The 23,343-nt window shown below is 42.2% G+C and overlaps 1 long non-coding RNA gene across 1 annotated transcript in view; it reads right to left on the bottom strand.

The window, feature by feature from the left end:
- The window catches only part of LOC138757156 (uncharacterized), a 100,968-nt gene extending 78,318 nt beyond the window's left edge, over window positions 1-22,650 (bottom strand). The window contains exon 1 of the long non-coding RNA XR_011353380.1: window positions 22,516-22,650. This is a non-coding gene — a long non-coding RNA (uncharacterized lncRNA). The remainder of the gene's footprint in view (window positions 1-22,515) is intronic.
- Window positions 22,651-23,343: the final 693 nt, after the last annotated feature.

Raw genomic sequence — 23,343 nt, 5'->3', positions numbered from 1 at the left:
GTAGGGGAACATTTTGGAAATAGTGATAGCTATGGACAAGCATAACTCGGGGCTTGTAGAAAATGACTAAATTGGGGGAGGGCAAATTATGAGATGGTTAGATGGGAACTAGAGGTGTTAACTGGGCACAGCTGTTATCAGACAAGACCACAAATGATTTGTAGCAGTTGCTCCAATATGAAGGAAGGATAAGAATGGTGAAGTAAGATAAACTTGGATTTCAAGAGGGTCCATGAACTTACCATGAAGATAAAGGAGTCATATGTAAAGTTCAGGAAACTACATCAGTCAGGATGCTCTCTAGGCCTGTTATATCACAGATTTTTGAAAGAGGAAAGTGAAGAGATTGCTGGGACATTGACAAAAATGTTTGCATCCATTCCTAGTGACAGGAGTGGTCCTGGAGACTGAAGAGAGGTTTGCTGATATGAATCGCCTGGCCTTACTTTGGATGCACTGTGGCGCATGGTGTCATTGTCCCTGTCCCCGACTGCACGTGACCCCTGATGGAGCTCCCAGTCCCAAACACCCTGAAGGCACTGAAGAGGTGCCTGGGGCTGTTTTCGTATTATGCACAATGGGTGCCCAACTACACCGATAAAGTCCACCCATTGATAAAATCCACAACCTTCCCGTTATCTGTGGAAGCCCAGGCTGCTTTTCACCACATCAGAGAAGACATCGCAAAAGCCATGATGAATGCTGTGGATGAATCCATCCCCTTCCAGGTGGAGAGTGATGCTTCCGACTTCGCACTGGCTGCCACACTCAACCAGGAAGGCAAACCAGTAGCATTGTTTTCCAGAAACCTTCACGGCCCTGAGATACGCAGTCCTCTGTCAAGAAGGAGGCGCAGGCAATCGTCGACTGCTACTACCTAGCCGGTAAAAGGTTTGCTCTGTTGACAGACCAACATGCCGTTGGCTTCATGTTCAGCACAACACTGAGGGGCAAAATAAAGAATGACAATATCCTTAGGTGGAGAATTGAGCTTTCCACCTACAATTACGATATCTTGTACTAGCCAGGGAAGATCAACAACCCTCCAGATGCCCTTTCCCGAGGGATGTGCCCCAGTGTGCTTCCAAGCCCTCCATAATGACTTCAGTCACCCTGGAGTTACGAGATTGTTCCATTTCATTAAGACTCGGAACCTTCCTTAATCCATTATGGATGTCAGGTCCATGAGTAGATATTGCCGGGTCTGCGCCAAATGCAAGCCACAATTCTTCCGACCTAGCGAGGCACACCTCATAAAGGCCACATGCCCTTTCGAACAACTTAATGTCAATTTCAAGGGCCCCCTACTCTTGTCTAACAGGAATATCTATTTCCTTAACATTATAGATGAGTACTTCAGGTTCCCTTTTGCCATCCCCTGCTCAGATATGATCTCGGGGATGGTTATTAAAGCGCTGCACAGCATCTTCACTCTTTTCGGGTATCCCAACTACATTCACATTGATTGGGGGTCCTTGTTCATGAGTGACGAGCTGCGGCAGTACTTCCTGGCTAGAGGCATAGACACAAGCAGGACCACCAGCTACAACCCCAGACGTAATGATCAGGTATAGAGAGAGAATGCCACAATTTGGAAAGCTGTGCTCCTAGCGCTCAGATCCAGAAACCTGCCAGTATCCTGCTGGCAAGACATTTTGCCAGAAGCTCTGCATGCTATCCAATCGCTCCTAAGCACCGCCACGAATGCAACCCCGCATGAACATGCCTTCCCTAGGAAGTCGGTGAATGGGTCCTCGATGCCACCCTGGTGGGTGACCCCACAACCAGTTGTGCTCCGGAAAATGTGAAGAGCCATAAAACAGACCTGCTGGTTGAAGAGGTGCACCTCATACATGCAAACCCAAAGTATGCTTTCATGCGGTACCCCAATGGCCATGAGGACACAGTACCCGTCCAGGACCTGGCATGTGCCAGAGAGCCCAAAACTACCTCATCCACCCCGGACCACCCTATTTTTCACATCTCACCCTGTTGAGATTCGTTGTTAGAGATCAAGTTGCCTGGTACACCCTTCCTAGAACACACTCCCAACAGTGCCGACCCCCGTTAAGGTACTGAATCCTTCCCCTTCCCATACTTTTTCAGTCAGCACTGCGGCACAGACAGTCTCTTCCCCACACATACAGACAGCCGCCCTCACCTCCGGACACCCGACCGGCAGCACAGCAGACCATCTCCACGCCTGCTCCTTGCTGGTCCCACAGGGCAGCTGGACCTCTAGCATTGAGTGTTTGTGGGGGGATGGTTCTGTTTTAAAAGGAGGTATGAATGTACTGATATATTTTCCTACATTGTGTAGCCCCTAGATGCACCAAGATGCATCTACCATGCATCTTGGCACCTCACAGTTCAGTGGGCAGCAACCTCCTTTGAAGAAGACCACAGAGCCCACCTCACTGACAAAAGACAAAGGAGGAAAAACCCAACACCCAATTTTCCCTTGCAACTGCTGCAACCATGCCTGCCTGTCCCGCATTGGACTTGTCAGTCACCAACGAGCCTGCAGCAGACGTGGACATACCCCTCCATAAATCTTCGTCCGCGAAGCCAAGCCAAAGAAGAAAAAAAGATAGCCCCTACCAGTTACTGTATATATGAGGCTAGCCTGCCCACTAATGACTCATCCCTTAAGTCTCCTCCCCTTTTGCCCTGGCCATAAAGGTTGAATTACCTCCCCTTTTCTGGCAGTCCTGTACCTGGATCTGGGCCAGCTAAAGTCTTGTGTGCATTAAAGCTTATTGTTCCTGTAGTCTATGACTCTGTGGTTATTGATAAAGCTAATGTTTTAAATTAAATTTTTAAAAAAAATTAATTTAGACATAGCACAGTAACAGGACATTTTGGCCCATGGTCCATGCTGCCCAATTTATATCCTATTAACTTACACCCCCAGTACGTTTTGAATGGTAGGAGGAAACCAGAGCCCACAGGGAAAATGGACGCAGTCATGGGGAGAACTGTGTGCAATTCCCATTGCCCCATTAGAGGAAGCAAGGATGTGGAGACTTAGAAAGGGTACAGAAAAGGATTACCAGGATGTTGTCTGAATAAGAGGCTGTCATTAATGAGGAGAGATTGAACAATCTGAGTTGTTTTCTCTCGATCATTACAAGGTGAAAGGCAATCTGATAGAGGGGTATAAAAAATTGAGATGGTTGTCAGTCAGAATCCTTTTGACACAATAAAAGTGTCACACCCTAAATGATATGGATTTAAGGTGAGGGGTGGGTGGGGGGGGGGACTTTAAGGGAAATGTGCAAGAGAAATATTTTACAGAGAGTGGTAAAAGCCTGGAATAGGCAGCTAAGAGTGATGGTGGAAGCAAATAAAATAGTAGTGGTTAAGAGGCTTCTAGATAGACACATGAATATGAAGCAGAAGGAAGGTATCTAACAGGTGCAAATGGCAGACAAATATGATTTGGATATCATATTTGGCACAGAAATGTGGCTAAAGGGCCTGTTCCTGGTGCTATGTTCTTTGATAATTACAGGTTGCAAGGTCCACAATAACTTTGAACAATTAGACAATAATCTTTCTTTCTCTTTCTACTGTTGTTGCCTGTTCTGCTAAGTATTTCAAACATTTTGTTTTCATTTAAACAGCTGTTTGCAAACAATGTCCCACATCTCCATTCTCCTTTGCAACTTGTATTCCAGATAAAAATCAGTTCAACTTAAGCTTTAGGTAATATGATCTTGGCAAAATGATTACTACAAATAATGGGTGGCACGGACAGCGTAGTGGTTAGCACAACACCTTTACAGCGCTAGCGATTGGGACCAGGGTTCGAATCCCGTGCTGTCTGTAAGGAATTTGTATGTTCTCCCCATCCCTGGTTTTCCCCAGGGGCTCCCACCTTTTGAAATGTACTGGGGGTGTAGGTTCATTGGGTGGCATGGACTTGTGAGCCGAAATGGCCTGTTGCAGTGCTGTATGTCTCTCTTTTTTTTAATTGTTTTCCTTTTTAGTGTGTCTGATCAGCTTCTTTCCAGCTGTGTAACCACACAGTTTGTGAAAAGTCAATATATTTCCCATTGCTAGTTTTTCTATTCCAATGTACATGCATGGATCTGATTGTGTACGAATGCTCCATAGATCACAAAAACAAGTAGGTATGTGGATTTATTTTTTGTATCTGTCAGTGTACTATGACATTTTAAAGGATCCATGATAACACATTTAGCAAATCAGTAGGTTTTCAGGGAACATCAGATAAGGAGAAGATTGGGTTTAGCTACAATTGATATCTTGAAGAATTGATTGTCCAGAATCACAAGGACACAATAATTAATTAAACAAGAAATCAGATGGTGTGTGGCAGATAACCCCTTTAAGTTCTACTGTGGACCAAAATAATTTTTAAAAATCCTGAAATAGCACCTGGGTTCAATGATGGATGTATTGATCACTGTTCAAAACTTATTCATTAAAATTTTCTTGAAAACCATAAGAGGGAAATTTGCATGAATGTGAAAGGAATCTTTTGGCAATTTCACCTGATGCTTTAATTAAATTTAAATCTCATTTAAACATTCTTGCCACAATTTATTAAATCCCATTCTTGTTATTGGCGGGTTGCCAGATTACATGGTATTAAGGTAATTACATTTGTAATTAATTGAATGTCCCTTGATTCTTATTTTTTATTACCCTTTACTGAACCGAACTGGAGCATTCCTTGTTCACAATGGCAGTTCATCAGACTGCTGATTGACAAGACTAATTGAACTAAGCTGACAGATTGTTGACCCATAACCATTTGAAAGCTGGAGAGATTTTTTTTACATTCTTGGGAAATAAATATTCTTTAACTTTATGTTTCTCTGAAAATACATCAGAATTCTCTGGTTTTGAAAAGTGAGAAAATATCTCCACAATGAATTGAAACATTTCCAGGTTTTAAATAAGAAAATGGAATTTTAGTACAAAAATTGTTTGCTTTTAGCTGTACAATTTAATTTTATCATTCATGGTTTGTACTATTTTAAATATACCCAAATCAAAAACAATCCCCTTCACTGTAAAACAATTAGTTGGTTGAATTGGGAATTGTCAAAAATAAACAGGCTAGGTTTCATTTCCAGCATTCATTCATCAGGTATGACGAGAGAAATCACCTTGCCTACTTTGTTGAACCCTGAGTTCCCAGCTCAAAATGACTTGTTACAGGATGTTGGGGGGGTGGGAAATCCAAAAAAAAAACCCTCATGGCCCAAATCTGGCAAAGCAAAAGGCCAAAATGTGTGATTGGTGGTGTGGGGACTAGGGTGCATGTTACAAAAATACCAGGGGAATAGAATCAGGAATAAAAAAGGAGTAACAACCAAGAAGAGTTACACAAGGAGTAAGTTATCCAATATAATTTAATACATGGAGTTAGCAAAGCTTCAATTATCAAATTTAAGATATTAATGAGACTTCTGTTAGGACTCCAAAACCCCGCAGCAATAGAAATTCTCCTAAAGGATGGTTACTTTAAAAAAAGTTGCTTTTAATTTTCTTTAAACATAAAAACAGGATCAGACTTTAAGTTATTACTATTAACTTAACTTAATGTGTATATGTTTATGAAAGTTCTTTGTTTCACAGTCCAATCATTCACTTTTCACTTCTCCAAGTTCACTAATATCAAAAAAAATTTATACAGTGCACAGAATTTAACATTTATGAATCTTCACCAGGCTCTGGTAGTTAAATTAAATGGTTATTGCTCAAGATGGTTCTTGTTGGTTTCAGATAAATATTTATTGTTCATTGGACACACACAAACTGATTTCCTCAAATCAGTCACTTCAGTGGCTTGCCAAAGAAACTTGCCCCATCAATCATTTTCCAAATGATAACCTCTTCTTCCAGGTCACCACAGAGTTCCTCATGTTTCCCTTATTTCAGGAGAAACACTCTAGCCAGCCATTTCCTCTTGTAAGATGAGGTGTTTTGAACAGGCTGAACTCAAAACTCAAAAACCCATCTTCAAAATGGGGTCTTTCAACAGCCTGCCAGCTTCCTGTTTTGCAGTCTCAACTGCTATTGTAGAACTGACCTCTCTCTCTCTCTCTCACACACACACACACACACACACACACACACACACACACACACACACACACACACACACACACACACACACACACACACACACACACACACACACACACTCTCTCTCTCTCTCTCTCTCTCTCAGATAAGAATCCTGTTTGTTTTTTTCCTCTCTCTGCTTGTAAAAACCAAAAACCTCTCCCCAGGCTCCAAACCCAATCTTTGAAAGATCTTACCGGTACTTCTAACCCTGGACTTTATTGCCCATACACAATAGATGACCATTCTTCATTGTTTCTGCAAAGGCAATTGGAGCCTCAACGTCTAGCTTCAGCAAAGCTCTTGCATTTAAATAAAATGTCTTTTGTGAAATGCTATGCTCTTTGTGAAGTGACGTACACTAAACCCTCACAATCTATCTCATTTAAAGAAACATTTATCCATAACCATTCTAATACTCCCCCATAACACTCTCCCCAACAAAGGAATTTTAACTCGAGTTCAAATTTTGTTATAACTAAACTGACTTTACAATCACTACAATGATAACATTACACAATATATAACGTTATAACAATGTAACCCAATCTTGAGAGTTTATATTTCTTTACAATGTTCAATTTTAACATCTTGACAAACAATCTGCTATTACATTATTTGTACCTTTGATATGATTAATATGCAGATTTTATTCCTGTAATATTAAACTCCAGTTTAACAATCTTCTGTTTTTATTCTTCATTTTATTCAAAAACACCAGAGGATTGTGGTCAATAAATATCACAACTGGTTCATGAGTGATACCCAGATACACATCAAAATTCTGCATGGCAAGAATTATAGACAACAGTTCCTTCTCAATAGTGGATAGTTCCTTTGATGAAAATTTTTTTTTTCAAAAAGTAGGCAATGAGATGGTCAATTTCATTATTGTTTCTGTAACAAAACTGCACCTGCTACCACCTCACTGGCATCCACTGCTAAAGAAAATCAGGAAATTTTAAAACAGGGTAAAGGCAAGGGATCTCCTTTATATTTTCTAAAGCTCTCTGACAAAATTTTATCCACACAAATTTCTCCCCCTTCTTCAAAAGATTGGTTCAAGGAAGGGCAACTTCAGCAAAATTTCTTATAATATCCTGCCATTCCTAAAAATCTCACTGCTTCCTTGCCATTGGGAATAGGAAATTCAGAAATTGCACTTTAGTCTCAATAGGTGCAACTTTGCCATGACCAACTACCTGTAAATGTGTCACAGTAGCATGTCCAAATTCACTTTTAGCTAAATTGACAGTTAAGTTTGCTTTGGATAATCTTGCAGACAATTTGTCTAATTCCCTCAGAAGTTCTTCACTTTTTGTGAAGAAGTCATCAATATGAGCATCTGTATTTGTTAAATCTTGGATTCCCAAATTTATTATCCTTTGGAATGTTGCAGGGGATTTTTTTCATGACAAAAGGTCATTATATTCGTAAAAAACAGGTGGTGTCACAAGTGCAGAAATAACCCTTCCTCTCTCTGTTAGTGGCACACACCAATAACCCTTCAACAAATCCACCTTAGTAAGAAATTTAGCTTTCCCAATTTTATCAATACAATCATCAATTCTAGAAATAGGATAAGCATCTGTTTTAGTTACTGAATTAACCTTCCCATAATCTGTACAGAACATAACAGTTCCATCTGTTTTAGGTACCAGAACACAAGGAGAACTCCAATCTGAGTTTGAAGGTCTAATAATATCATTTTTCAACATATATTCCACCTCCTGATCCATGATTTTACTCCTCTGAATGTTTATTCAATAGGGGTGTTGTTTTATGGGACTTGCTTCTCCAACATCTACATCATGACAAATTACTGGTGTCCTTTTGGCACAACAGGAAATAAATTTGCATATTTCAAAAGCAACTGCTTCTGTTCTTGTGATTTAAGATGGCTTAACTTTTCATTCAGATTTTCCAAAATTGCTGAGTTAGACAGGTGCACAGGAACCATGATTTCTTTAAGGTTATCCTCACAATATTCTCTTTCCATAATCATATGATCCTTAATTTCCTCAACCCTGAAAACAACTAACACCTCTGATATAGACTGTTCTCCATTACCTTTTTCCTCATAATATGGCAAACCTGAGTTTTATTCCTATAATCTGGAATGTTTATCACCTAGTTAACATCATTCAGTTTTGACTTCACTTCTTATGGTCCAGAAATCTTTACTCTAAGAGGATTGACATGTGTTGGGAACAAAATTAACACTTTATTTCCTGTCTTAAAATTCCTCACTTGAGCTTCCCTGTCAAATAATCACTTTATTTTACCCTGAGCCATAATTAAATTCTCTTGAGCCTAATTCCATACTTTTTGTAACCGATCTTTAAATTTAGAAACATAATCCAGCAAGGCCAACTGTACATCCTCATTAACCCACTTCTTTTATCAACATTAAAGGTCCTCTAACCTGATGTCCAAACACAATTTCAAAAGGGCTGAAGCCTAATGAATCCTGCACAGCCTCCCTTGCTGCAAATAACAGTAAATGAATACCTTCGTCTCAATATTTCCCATTCTCCAGACAATAAATCCTTATCATATTTTTAAGAGCAGAATGAAATCTTTCCAAAGCTCCCTGAGTTTCAGGATGGTACACAGATGAAGTGATCTGTTTAGTTCCCATCTCATAAATCAACTGCTGAAACAACATGGAAATAAAATTAGATCCTTGATCACTCTGGATCTCTTTAGGTAACCCAAAGACTGTGAACATTTTTTCCAAAGCCTTTACCACTGTTTTTGATTTAATATTCCTCAGTGGTATAGCTTCAGGAAATCTGGACGCCGTACACAGAATTGTTAACAAGTACTGATTCTCAGCTTTTGTTTTAGGCCGGGGACCCATACAATCCACAATAGTGAAAGGTTCCCCAGCAACAGGAATAGGTTACAATGGGGCTACTGGAGGACCTTGGTTAGGTTTCCCCACAACATAACAAAGGTGACATGCCTGGCACCAATTTACAACATCCTCCTCAAACCAGGCCCAAAAAATTGTTTCAAATTTTTTTTTAATGGTTTTCTTTACACCAAGATAACCACCCAAAGGTGAACTATGGGCCAATTTTAAAATTTCAATCCGGTAAATTCTAGGAATGACCACCTGATGAATCACCACCCACTCTTCATTTGCACGAACATCACAAGGTTTCCATTTCCTCATTAACAATTCACCCTTCCAGTAATATCCATGGGGCATTTCCTTAATCTTCTTCTCATTCACAGCTTTCTCCCTCAAGTCAGCATCTGTTCTCATTAAATTCAACTGTCTGAATACATGCTTCTGGTAAAATCTCCTTTTCTTGTCTCTTTTTCAACATTACACAATTTGCAAGAACATGACCTGGTTTCTTACAAAAATGATATATAAATCCAGAAGTTCTGTCCTTTCCCACTTTACCTTCAACTTTTCTCTTAATATTCCCCACAGACTTAATTTCAGGCTTACTCGTCTGCTCCACATTAACCCTCTGAAAGAGCTTATTATACTGAAATTTGTTTTTGTCAATCAGGGCATATTCATCTGCTAACCTAGCCATTTGTTACCACATCCCCACATCTTTCTCATCCAGGACCTAATTGGGAACACACTTTTTAATTTCCTCAATTAATATCAATTCTCTTAATCTGTCAAAATCATTATTTATTCCTTTTGAGGCACACCAATGGTCAAAACATACAGATTTTCCTGGAGCAAAATCCATATAGGGTTGTTCCATGTTTTCATCAAACTCTGAAGTTTTTGGTCTATATGCTTCTGGAACCAACTCCTAAGTTTTCATTACTTCTTGTTTAACAGTATCATAATTTGCCACTTGCTCTGTAGTCAAACTAGAGTGTGCAATTTGTGCTTTTCCCTTCAATACACTTTAGAGCAAAAGGGGCCATTTTACTTTCGGCCATCTTGAGCTCCCAGCAACCTTTTCAAAAAGCTGAAAATAGGTATCTATATCTCCTTCATCAAAAGAAGGCACTAGATTTACCTCTCTACTAGCCAAAAACCTCTCCCCAGGAGTTACAGCCTCAATTCTCTTACCTCCCTCGATCTCAATTTTAACTTCCCTAATTGAAACCGTCTGCCTCTTTCAATTTGTTCCAAGTTATATTTTCTTTGTCACTCATCATCTTTCCTCCATTTTTAGCTACTTCTAACTCGTATTCCCTCATTTTCGTAGCCTCTTTTCTCCATGAACTCTGATTCATGTTTTTGTTTCTACAATTCCAATTCCAATTCAACAGATCTATCCTCCAGAAAATTGTTTTTCTCAACAAATTTTCACTCACCTATATAATATTTTGTTATAATCCTTTGTATTTGTATTTTCATCATCCAATACTTGACTTCAGCCAGATTTAATTCCTTAGCAATGACCATCAGTTCTTTTTCCCTGCAGCTCCGCAGGTGGTGGGTGTTACAAAAATGTTTTAATATTCCTTGCTGCTGTTTTTCCCCACACACAAGCTTTAAGTTAGCTTGGAAAAACCAATTAACTAATAAATCACAAAAGCTTCAAAAGTTTAAGATCCCAAAACTCCAAATGTTTCAATCTGAAATAGACAAGCCACCACTTGTTACGAGCCCAGAGGACCCCCAAAACCCAGCAGCAATAGAAATTCACCAAGACAACGGTTACTTAAACAAAAGTTGCTTTTAATTTTCTTTAAACATAATAAAAAGATCAAACTTTAACTTATTACTAATATCTTCACTTAACCTAACTTAATCCCCTTCTAATTCTAAGATCACATGTATGTAATGTGTACATGTCCAGGAAAGTTCTTCACTTCACAGTCCAATCATTCACTTTTCACTTCTTTTTTTTTTTTATTTTTTTTTTTATTTAATTTTTTTATTTTTCACACCATAAATCACATTAGCCATGATATACACTATTTCTTTTTCACACATATACAGTGACTTTTCACTTTTCACTTCTTCAAGTTCACTGCTATCAGGCAATTCTTATACTGTGCACAGAATTTAGCATTTATGAATCTTGACCAGGCTCTGGGGCTTAAAGTTAAATGGTTACTGCTCAAGAAGGTTCTTGTTGGTTTCAGAGACAAACCATAAATATTCGTATATAATGCAAAAAAATTCCCCCTTTTTCCCCTCAAAAATAGTGGGGGGGGGGGGGTCACATTATACACGAGAGTAAAATGTAAAGATTTCTTTTCTGCAGGCAGGCAGACGAGTATTAGTCAGCAGCGTAACTCAAGAGGCCGGCCAGGCGGGCAAGCAGAGAGACAGTAGTGCGACTCAGGGGAGGGGGAGTTGTACTATACATGGGCTGGCCAGGCGGGCAAGCAGAGAGACAGTAGTGCGAATCAGGGGAGGGGGAGTTGTATTATACATGGGCTGGCCAGGCGGGCAAGCAGAGAGACAGTAGTGCGACTCAGGGGAGGGGGAGTTGTATTATACATGGGCTGGCCAGGCGGGCAAGCAGAGAGACAGCAGTGCGACTCAGGGGAGGGGGAGTTGTATTATACATGGGCTGGCCAGGCGGGCAAGCAGAGAGACAGCAGTGCGACTCAGGGGAGGGGGAGTTGTATTATACATGGGCTGGCCAGGCGGGCAAGCAGAGAGACAGCAGTGCGACTCAGGGGAGGGGGAGTTGTATTATACATGGGCTGGCCAGGCGGGAAAGCAGAGAGACAGCAGTGTGACTCAGGGGAGGGGGAGTTGTATTATACATGGGCCGGCCAGGCGGGGAAGCAGAGAGACAGTAGTGCGACTCAGGGGTGGGGGAGTTGTATTATACATGGGCTGGCCAGGCGGGCAAGCAGAGAGACAGTAGTGCGACTCAGGGGAGGGGGAGTTGTATTATACATGGGCCGGCCAGGCGGGCAAGCAGAGAGACAGTAGTGCGACACAGGGGAGGGGGAGTTGTATTATACATGGGCTGGCCAGGCGGGCAAGCAGAGAGACAGTAGTGCGACTCAGGGGAGGGGGAGTTGTAATATTCATGGGCTGGCCAGGCAGGCAAGCAGAGAGACAGCAGTGCGACTCAGGGGAGGGGGAGTTGTATTATACATGGGCAGGCCAGGCGGGCAAGCAGAGAGACAGTAGTGCGACTCAGGGGAGGGGGAGTTGTATTATACATGGGCCGGCCAGGCGGGCAAGCAGAGAGACAGTAGTGCGACTCAGGGGAGGGGGAGTTGTATTATACATGGGCTGGCCAGTCGGGCAAGCAGAGAGACAGTAGTGCGACTCAGGGGAGGGGGAGTTGTATTATACATTGGCTGGCCAGGCGGGCAAGCAGAGAGACAGTAGTGCGACTCAGGGGAGGGGGAGTTGTATTATACATGGGCCGGCCGGGCGGGCAAGCAGAGAGACAGTAGTGCGACTCAGGGGAGGGGGAGTTGTATTATACATGGGCCGGGCGGGCAGGCAAGAAGAGAGACAGTAGTGCAACTCAGGGGAGGGCGAGTTGTATTATACATGGGCTGGGCGGGCAGGCAAGCAGAGAGACAGCAGTGCGACTCAGGGGAGGGGGAATTGTATTATACATGGGCTGGCCAGGCGGGTAAGCAGAGAGACAGCAGTGCGACACAGGGGAGGGGGAGTTGTATTATACATGGGCCGGCCAGGCGGGCAAGCAGAGAGACAGTAGTGCGACTCAGGGGAGGGGGAGTTGTATTATACATGGGCTGGCCAGGCGGGCAAGCAGAGAGACAGCAGTGCGACTCAGGAGAGGGGGAGTTGTATTATACATGGGCCGGCCAGGCGGGCAAGCAGAGAGACAGCAGTGCAACTCAGGGGAGGGGGAGTTGTATTATACATGGGCTGGCCAGGCGGGCAAGCAGAGAGACAGCAGTGCGACTCAGGGGAGGGGGAGTTGTATTATACATGGGCCGGCCAGGCGGGCAAGCAGAGAGACATTAGTGCAACTCAGGGGAGGGGGAGTTGTATTATACATGGGCTGGGCGGGCAGGCAAGCAGAGAGTCAGTAGTGTGACTCAGGGGAGGAGGAGTTGTATTATACATGGGCTGGGCGGGCAGGCAAGCAGAGAGACAGCAGTGCAACTCAGGGGAGGGGGAGTTGTATTATACATGGAATGGGCGGGCGGGCAAGCAGAGAGACAGTAGTGCGACTCAGGGGAGGGGGAGTTGTATTATACATGGGCCGGCGAGGCGGGCAAGCAGAGAGACAGTAGTGCGACTCAGGGGAGGGGGAGTTATACTATACATGGGGTAAAAATTTCCCCCCCTTTTTCCTCTCAGAAATGGGAGGGGTTGCATTATACATGGAACACATTATACACAAATATTTATGGTATTTGTTGCTCATTGAACACACACAAACTGATTTCCTCAAATCAGTTACTTCAGTGTCTTGCCAAATAAACTTGCCCCATCTTGGGTTTTCTAAATGATAACCTCTTCTTCCAGGTCAGCACAGAGTTCCTCCTGTTTCCCTTATTTCAGGAGAAACACTCTAGCCACCTCTTTCCTCTTGTAAGGACTAGGTGTTTTAAACAGGCTGAACTCAGAACTCAAAAACCCAACTTCAAAACGGGGTTTTTCAACAAGCCTGCCAGCTTGCCATTTTGCAGCCTCAACTGCTACTGTAGAACTGACCTCTCTCTCTCTCTCTCTCTCTGTCTCTTTCACTCACTCTCTCTCTCAGAGAAGAATCCTGTTTGTTTTTTCCTCTCTCTGCTTGTAAAAATCAAAAACCTCTCCCAAGGCTCCAAACCAAATCTTTGAAAGATCTTATCAGTACTTCTAAGCCTGGATTTGAACTATCACTGTGATTAGTTAAAACTTCTGCAGGATGCAAGAATTTACAGGGCAGTGTCCCACTTTCATTTCACTGTTTCAGGGTTTAGTAAACAATAATCAAAGACATGAGAAAATAAAATAATTTAAAATCTATTCAGAAATTACTTAAATAACATTTTTGCAAATACATGGTATTGAATAAACTAATTTAGTACACCACCCCTGAGCCTTTCAGTCTCTTATTCAATCAACTGTAAAGATAAAAGAAAATAATTATGTTGCATTTGGGTGTGTTGACTGAAATATGAATTTAGCTCTTGAATATCTCATTTAGGAACCAAATGACAATTATGACGTGGCCAACTCTGAAAATATGACAAAAGATTAAGTAAACTGAGAAATAATGGTTAGATGATACAACATCCAAGTTTTAAAGGGCCATGTAACTGAAATGATAACATTGTTTCACTCTCTATAGCTGCTGTCTGACCTGTTGGATATTTCCAGGTTTTAAATGCATGGTACTTTGGAAGTGAAAACTAAGAGATGATAAGAACAAAGTTTGACTCTATATAAGAGAACAAAAGAAATAGAATCAGGTATAAGCCATTTGGCTCTTGTGTCTGCTCTGTTATATCAGTGTTTCTCAACCTTTTTATAGGTGCTGTCTGATTAGTAAGCATTGGGATTATTTAAGGGATTACTTAACGTCTCCAGAATGGAGGACCATCGCCTTCCCAAGATCATGTTACATGGCGAGCTCTCCACTGGCCACCGAGACAGAGGTGCACCAAAGAAGAGGTACAAGGACTGCCTAAAGAAAGCTCTTGGTGCCTGCCACATTGACCACCGCCAGTGGGCTGATATCGCCTCAAACCGTGCTTCTTGGCGCCTCACAGTTCGGCGGGCAGCAACCTCCTTTGAAGAAGACCGCAGAGCCCACCTCACTGTCAAAAGACAAAGGAGGAAAAACCCAACACCCAACCCCAACCAACCAATTTTCCCTTGCAACTGCTGCAACCGTGTCTGCCTGTCCCGCATCGGACTTGTCAGCCACAAACGAGCCTGCAGCTGACGTGGACTTTACCCCTCCATAAATCTTCATCCGCGAAGCCAAGCTAAAGATATGGATGGAAAGAAAAAGCCTGAAAGCCACTGTTTTAAATGTACTTAATTGACTTGTTATGTGCACAATTTCATAACTCCAAAGGAAATGGGCAATGACAATTTTCATCAAGCAAAATATTTCAGTAACAGTTGGGTCTAGAGCAGTGATTCTCAACCTTCCCTTCCCACTTACATTCCACCTTAAGCAATCCCTTACTAATCACAGAGCACCAAAGGCATTGGGATTACTTAAAGTGGTATGTGAGTGGAAAGAAAAAGGTTGAGAACCACTGACTTAGATCATAGCTTTTTTTTTAACCTTTCCTCCATTTTTGACTATTTAACTAAAATATATTATCTTGCTCCCCCATCTCTTAATTCTTGTAGAAGCTGAATATCCATCAATCTCTATTTGGAATGTACTCAATAATTGAGCATTCATGGTACTCAATGGTAAAGAATTCCTATAGTTTGATTTCTCTCAGTTAGCATGAGAGATGGCAGAATAATTTTCTATTTCAACACTGGGCTTGCAGGGGTTAAAGTTAGGTGCAAGGAATTATGTCTATTTTCAATTCTGGACAAGGAAGCAACATTTCAAAGAGTACTATTTATTCAATACATTTCCAATTGCCAAGCCTCATTGTTTTGGAACTGACAACTCTTCCCTGCTCATTAACTGAACGACCTCAGCAGTAACACCCCTGTCATTTAGGTTGCCGTGGAAACAAGGCTTCCTGTACATAATCCCAGATTATCCTGTTCCTTATCCTACATGTGACCCTTAATTACTTGTTAAATTAGAATGTTTTTTTTAAATCACAAGAGGAGGTTAATATGTCCTTGCAGATCTGGTCAAGCTAAGATGACACAACATTCAAGGTGATTCTAATCACATGATTCCCAGAGGCATCTTTTTAGGATGGAAACCAATGCCTCCCAGTGGGTTGCACCCTGAAGGAACAATACTTGTGTCAGTCATTTGCCTATCACTATCTCTTCATCCACAAAGTAGTCTGAACAGGGCACTTTTCCACAATAGTAAACAGAAATTACATGTCCCAATCTTTCAATTTCATTTTTATACCACTTTATATTATTTTCTTAATCAAGTGACTCCAATTAAAATCAAAATTATTGTTCAGTAGCACTATGGTTGAGAAATTTTTATCATTATTTGTCAGTTTTCTATCTATTATTCTTGATAGTAGATAGATGGAAGGTTTGACCTCAATGGATAGACAATGGGAAAGATTGTGGTCTGCCTGGTATTTCAATTTCCACATTTCATTCATGTTTCATATATCCAATGCAAGTGTGTATTTGAGATGATTCTCAACTTTTCAAAGGGACAATGAACTTTAATGGAGTGGGAAATTTGATTTTGCTATAACATCTCTCACTTCTCTCCTAGCTTCAATATGTCTACTACAAAAGTTATCATTTTTACCTAGGCCTGATTATTCCAAAGTACCCCCCCCCCCCCCCACCCCAACACGCCCTTGTTCTTTCCCCTTTAAGCTTGGAGTTTATCCAAAATTTTGCTTTCCATATCCTATCCTCATTCAATTCTGGTTTAATTAGAAAAGAAAGATGTAGAAGTTTTAGAGAGGTTGCAGAGAAGTTTTATCAGAATGTTGCCTGGTTTGGAGAAGATATGAAGCAAGATTGACAGAGCTAGGTCCTTTCTTTTTGAAGCAATGAAAAATGAAAGGTGATTTAATAGAGGTATATAAGATTATGAGGTACATAGTTAGGGTGGACAGCCAGCACACTTTTCCTGGGGTGGCAATAGCAAATACCAGAGAACATCCATTTGATGTAGGTGGAGAAAAGTTTAGGGGAGATGTCAGAAGTACATTTTTACTCAGAGAATGGATTGTTGGGGATGGTGGTGAAGGCTGGTACAAAATGGACATTTATAAGACTCTTAGGCATATAAATGTAAGAAAAATATGGGCTTCTGCTTGTGAGGCGAGAAAGATTAAATTGTGTGGAGTACATTTACATAGACTGGCACAACATTATGGGCCAAAGAACCTGTACTGCGCTGCTACACACTATGTACTATCTTTGCAATCATGTCTGTCAAGTCAAGTCAAGTTGCAAAGTGCAACCCAATGAAACAAAATGAATATGAGTCTCAGATGGTTAGTGTGAACAGTTCCCTTGGTCATTCAGCATTCTCGTGGGAAGAAGCTGTTCCTCAGCCTGGTGGTGCTGGCTCCTGCATCTCTTTCCCATCGGGAGCAGCATGAAAATGCTATGCGCAGGGAGGAAGGGGTCCTCAATAAATTTTCAACTCTCTTCAGACAATGATCCCAGTAGATCACATCGATGGGGAGGGGGGGGGGGGACTCTAATGATCTTCTCTGATACTCTTATAGTCCCTGTGGATTGATTTTCAATTAATTTCTCTGCTGCAAACCTACCACACTATGATGCAGCCAGCCAGGACACTCTCAATATAACTCCTGTAGGAAATTGACATAATGGTGGCTGGTAGCTTTGCCCGCTGTAGACAGCCACTGCCTTCGGCTGCTCTGCACCCGATGCAATCACATTCCAGCCATTGTACCCGCAAAAGCACACCGTGCATTCATGAGCACTGCAAGGGTGCATTAGTTGAATTGAGAACTGGCAGGGAGCAGATGCCATACTGTGGGCTCTCTCTCCCTACCCTGTTTATCATGTTTGGTTGTGTTCAGTAAAGACTTTTGTTTGGTTTACCTCACCTGGCTTGTAATTAAGCACACAATAATGGAAGTGGGATAAAGAGCACCCCAAGCCTGAAGTCTTCCAATCGCAAATCAGTCACAATGAGAAACCACAACCACATTTTGCACAGTCGCCATAATGGTGGATGGATTCAGGTGGCCCATTTCCATCATGTTTGATGGAAATGTGGCGGAAAATCTTTGAACAGGAATATGACATATTCATAGCTGAAGCACATAGTGATACGTCTGCCCATACCAGGGCGCACATTCAGTTAAATTTGGCGGGCCCTGAAGCCATTGAAAGGGAGGATTTTTTTGTGTATGCAGGCAAAGTGCGTGACGGGAACCTTGTTACCAGCCTGGCTGAGTCGAGAGAGGACTCCGAATTTTTAAAGCGTCAATTCAGAGATATGTACAACCCTCAGAGAAATGTGACAATAGAAAGGTATAAATTACTTAGAAGAAGGATCTCTGGATTTTTTGGTATGTTATTTTTTGTGATTTTATTTAATACCTGATTTAGATCTTCCCAAAACTTTTCCACTTTCTCACATGCCCAAATTGCATGTACTGTTGTTCCTGTTTCCTTCTTACAGAGAAAATATCTATCTGATACTGTTGGGTCCCATTTATTTAACTTTTGGGGCGAGATGTATAGCCTGTGTAACCAATTATATTGTATCAAGCGTTACCTCGTGTTTATTGTATTTCTCATAGTTCCGGACCATAGCTTTTCCCATGTTTCATTCTTTATGTTTACATCTTGTTCCCATTTTTGTTTGGGTTTACAGCTTCTTTCCTCATTCTCTTTCTCTTGCAGTTTGATGTACATGTTCATTATAAATCTTTTAATTATCATTGTGTCTGTAATCACATATTCAAAACTGCTTCCTTCTGGTAACCTCAGCCTTCTTCCCAATTTGTCCTTCAAGTAGGTTTTCAGTTGGTGGTATGCAAACATTGTACCATGAGTTATACCAAATTTGTACTTCATTTGTTCAAAAGATAATAATTTATTTCCCGAAAAACAATTTTCTATTCTTTTGATTCCTTTTCTCTCCCATTCTCTAAAGGAAAGGTTATCTATTGTGAAAGAGATTAGTTAATTTTGCGTCAATATTAATTTTGGTAGTTGATAATTTGTTTTTTTTTCCTTTCTACGTGAATCTTCTTCCAAATGTTGAGCAGATGGTGAACTACTGGTGAATTCCTATGTTGCACCAGCTTTTCATCCCACTAAAATAGTATATATTCAGGTACATTCTCCCCTATTTTATCTAGGTCTAATCTGGTCCAATCTGGTTTTTCCCTTGTTTGATAAAAATCTGATAGGTATCTTAATTGTGCTCCTCTAAAATAATTTTTAAAGTTTGGTAGCTGTAAGCCCCCTTGTTTGTATCATTCTGTTAATTTATCTAGCACTATCCTTGGTTTCCCCCCTTTACATAAAAATTTCCTTATTATTTTCTTTAGCTCCTTGAGGAATTTCTCTATTAGGTGAATTGGTAATAATTGAAATAGGTATTATATCCTTGGGAATATTTTAAGAAGTAAAGAACTTGGCCTCGATTTGGATGAAGCACAAAGAAAGATTTATTATGATAGCCTTAGCTTTAGCAAAAAAAAGTATAATGTCAACCTGGAAATTAGAAGATAGCCTGAGAATACAGCAATGGTACATAGAAATGAATAAATGTATTCCATTTAAAAAATATATATATAATTTAAGAAATAACATCACAGTACTCGAACAAATTTGGGAACCGTACATGGAACACAACAGAGAAGTCCTACCGCGGACCTCCACCACCTAAAATGACAGAATGAGAAGAAGACGAAATGAACTTACCCAGTGTGTAAAAGTAGATAACACAATTTTCTTGTTTATTTTCATTGTGTGATGACATTGTTTAATGGGTTTAATGTATCATATATGTTGAACGTTTAGTAGGTGGGGAGGGGGGTGAGAAGGAGGGAGGGAAGGGAGGGAGGAAAAGGGGAGAAAATGACACTGTGTATATTCAAGAGGGAAATGTTTATGTGTATTTTGGTCAATATGGTTCATAGAGTGAAAACTAAAAATTTTTTTTAAAAAGGTATAAATTCAACATGAGAGACCAAAAGCTTGGCGAGTCAATGCACTCATACATCAGTGATTTAAAAATCAGGGCGAAAACATCCAATTTCGGCACACTTTGCGATGAACTAATTAAAGACAGAATGGTCTAAGGCACTTGAGACAATAATATGTGGAAGGCAGCGTGGACTCGATGCTGTCGACCTCTGCCATCTCGAGTACCTCGACGTTAGGGGTGTGAGCGCTCCAATGGATGTTGAGGATGGAGCGGAGACAACGCTGGTGGAAGCGTTCTAGGAGCCGTAGGTGGTGCCGGTAGAGGACCCATGATTCGGAGCCGAACAGGAGTGTGGGTATGACAACGGCTCTGTATACGCTTATCTTTGTGAGGTTTTTCAGTTGGTTGTTTTTCCAGACTCTTTTGTGTAGTCTTCCAAAGGCGCTATTTGCCTTGGCGAGTCTGTTGTCTATCTCATTGTCGATCCTTGCATCTGATGAAATGGTGCAGCCGAGATAGGTAAACTGGTTGACCGTTTTGAGTTTTGTGTGCCCGATGGAGATGTGGGGGGGCTGGTAGTCATGGTGGGGAGCTGGCTGATGGAGGACCTCCGTTTTCTTCAGGTCTCCAGAATGGAGGACCATCGCCTTCCCAAGATCGTATTATATGGCGAGCTCTCCACTGGCCACCGTGACAGAGGTGCACCAAAGAAAAGGTACAAGGACTGCCTAAAGAAATCTCTTGGTGCCTGCCACATTGACCACCGCCAGTGGGCTGATAACGCCTCAAACCGTGCATCTTGGCGCCTCACAGTTTGGCGGGCAGCAGCCTCCTTTGAAGAAGACCGCAGAGCCCACCTCACTGACAAAAGGCAAAGGAGGAAAAACCCAACACCCAACCCCAACCAACCAATTTTCCCTTGCAACCGCTGCAATCATGTCTGCCTGTCCTGCATCGGACTGGTCAGCCACAAACGAGCCTGCAGCTGACGTGGACTTTTTACCCCCTCCATAAATCTTCGTCCGCGAAGCCAAGCCAAAGAAAGATGTGGAAGGCACTCCTGCAAGACAGCGAACTGACACTAGCAAAGGCCATCATCGCGAAGTGCTTGGCGTATGAAACTACTGAGGAAAACAGTAAAAGGCTGGCCTCTCCACAACAGCTGGCCACAAGCATCGATGTGATACAGACGGGACTGGCAAGCAAACAGTCAATGGAGATTAGAAAGAAGAGTTAACCAAGCCAACCAGGCCACCCACACCCAGGACAGGATGCGGCAATTGCGGAAAAGACCATAGAAGGGAGATGTGCCCGGCCTTCGGCCAGCAGTGCAAGAGCTGCGGCAAATGGAACCACTTCAGCAGTTGCTGCAGATCCAGGCAGCACACCAACACATGGACCAGACCCAGGAGGACTATCGATCATTGTGAACCAAAGCAGAGAGGGAACGACCCTGATGATGAGTACTACATCGATGGGCTCACCACAAGGACGGCAGGCAACCCAGCAAAAATCTGGATCAAAGGTAACAACGAGGCCTTTGTGTCTGTGGAAGTCAACAGCAAAATGGCCGAGATGAAAGTCGACACCGGAGCCAAATGCAATGTCATGTCAGCTGAGAAAGATGGAATAAGTCAAACCATGCAGCAAAGCTACAAGCTTAGTGGCTTATGGAGGCAGCAGAATCCAGACCAGCGGCACGGCACGCCTTTGGTGTTTTAAACAAGGACAGCTCTATGTACTAACCTTCTTCATAGTCCGGGACGATGTCATGCCTCTGCTAGGCCTCAGTGCATGCATGGACATGGGGTTCGTCTCATTCAGCACAGAGGTCCATCAGATAAGTCCATCCAAGGACGATTTCTCATAGAAGATCTTTTCTGAGCATGGTGAAGTTTTCAAAGATGAGCTGAGGCGGCTTGCAGTGATATACTCCAGGTGGCTTGACCCTGAGGTAAGACCCATAGTCCGGCCGGCACATCGCATTTCAATGCCAATGAAGGAGAGAGTCAAGACCGAGCTGAACAGAATGCAGGACTTGGGTGTCATCACTCCAGTCTCAAAATCATCTGAATGGGTGTCCTCCGAGATGGCCACCAAGAAAAAAGAAGGACAGGAAATCTGACTTTGTATAAATCTGCGAGACCTCAATGTGGCCCTAAAAAGACCACATCACCATAGAGGATGTGTACCGTTGAGGAGGTTGCTGCACAGATGGCTGGCAATACAGTATTCTTGGTCCTAGATGTGAAGAATTCATTCTGGCAGCTCCACATTTGGTCAGTACAGGTTCCTGAAGATGCCATTTGGCATAAATTCAGCCAGCGAGGTATTCCAAAAGTCTATGCAACAAATTTTCACTTGGTACCCCTGTGCTATCATGGTTGATGACATACTAGTAGGTGACAGGACACTGGAAGAGCACGATGCTCGAAGAAGGTACTCGACCGGGCACAGAAGGTAAACCTATGGCTTGACCTCTGCAAGTGCAGGTTCTGTCTAAATCAAGTCAGCTGTGAGGAACATGTGTTCACCAGTATTGGCCTGGATACAACAAGGGAATCACATATTCAAAACTGCTTCCTTCTGGTAACCTCAGCCTGCTTCCTAATTTGTCCTTCAAGTAGGTTTTCAGTTGGTGGTATGCAAACATTGTACCGAAAGTTATACCATATTTGTACTTCATTTGTTCAAATGTCTAAAACAAGGGCCATCAGCAAAATGCTGGTGCCAGCAGATGTGGGTGACCTGGGCATGGTGAACTTACCTGGGCAAGTTACCTCACAGTTCAGCCTTGAGCAGCATGCCTGAAGAATGGAAGACCAGTGGCATACACTTCCAGGTCACTTACAGATACAGAAATAAGGTATACTCAGATTGAAAAAGACCTACTGGCAGTGGTTTTTGCCTGCTTAGAATTCAATGATTATGTCTATGGCAGGCCGGTCACCATAGAAACCAACCATTTACCTCTGGTGACATAATAAATAAGCAAATTCACACAGTGCTGCTGAGACTGCAGTGTATGATTCTCAGGCTCCAGAAATAACCACATTACCTTTGTAGACAAATGCAGCAAGGAAATGCATTTAGCCGATGTTTTATCACGGGCTCCCAGAAAATGCAAGGTCTAGCTGGTCGAGGAAGAGGACACTTTCAATGTGATGACAGTAATCCACATATTCTTGGCCCAGCTGGATGAACAAAGAAAGCACACAGCAGAAGACACAACCCTAAGCATCCTGGGTACCTTCATTAAGGCTGGCTGGTCAGCCAAGCAGTGCAGCCTGCCACCAGTGGTGCAACCCTTCTTTCCTTACCGCCACAAACTGCTTGTTGATGAAGGGGTAATCATGAAGAGTCTGAGGGCAGTCACCCCTAGCACACTGCAGAATATGTATGTGTAGATCCTGCACAGAGGGCACCCTGGCGCAGAAGCAACAAAACAAAATGCAGAGCGAGGGACATTGTCTTCTGGCCAGGTATGACAGAAAACATAGATGAAGAGGTACAGTCCTGCTTGGTGTACAACTGTACCAAGCCATACCAGCAACAAGAACCACTGCAGCTGCATCTGGTACTCAACCTACCCTGG

The sequence above is a fragment of the Narcine bancroftii genome, chromosome 3, assembly GCF_036971445.1.
Source record: "Narcine bancroftii isolate sNarBan1 chromosome 3, sNarBan1.hap1, whole genome shotgun sequence".
In the NCBI taxonomy this organism is placed as follows: Eukaryota; Metazoa; Chordata; class Chondrichthyes; order Torpediniformes; family Narcinidae; genus Narcine; species Narcine bancroftii.
This window is presented reverse-complemented; position numbering and strand designations above follow the sequence as displayed.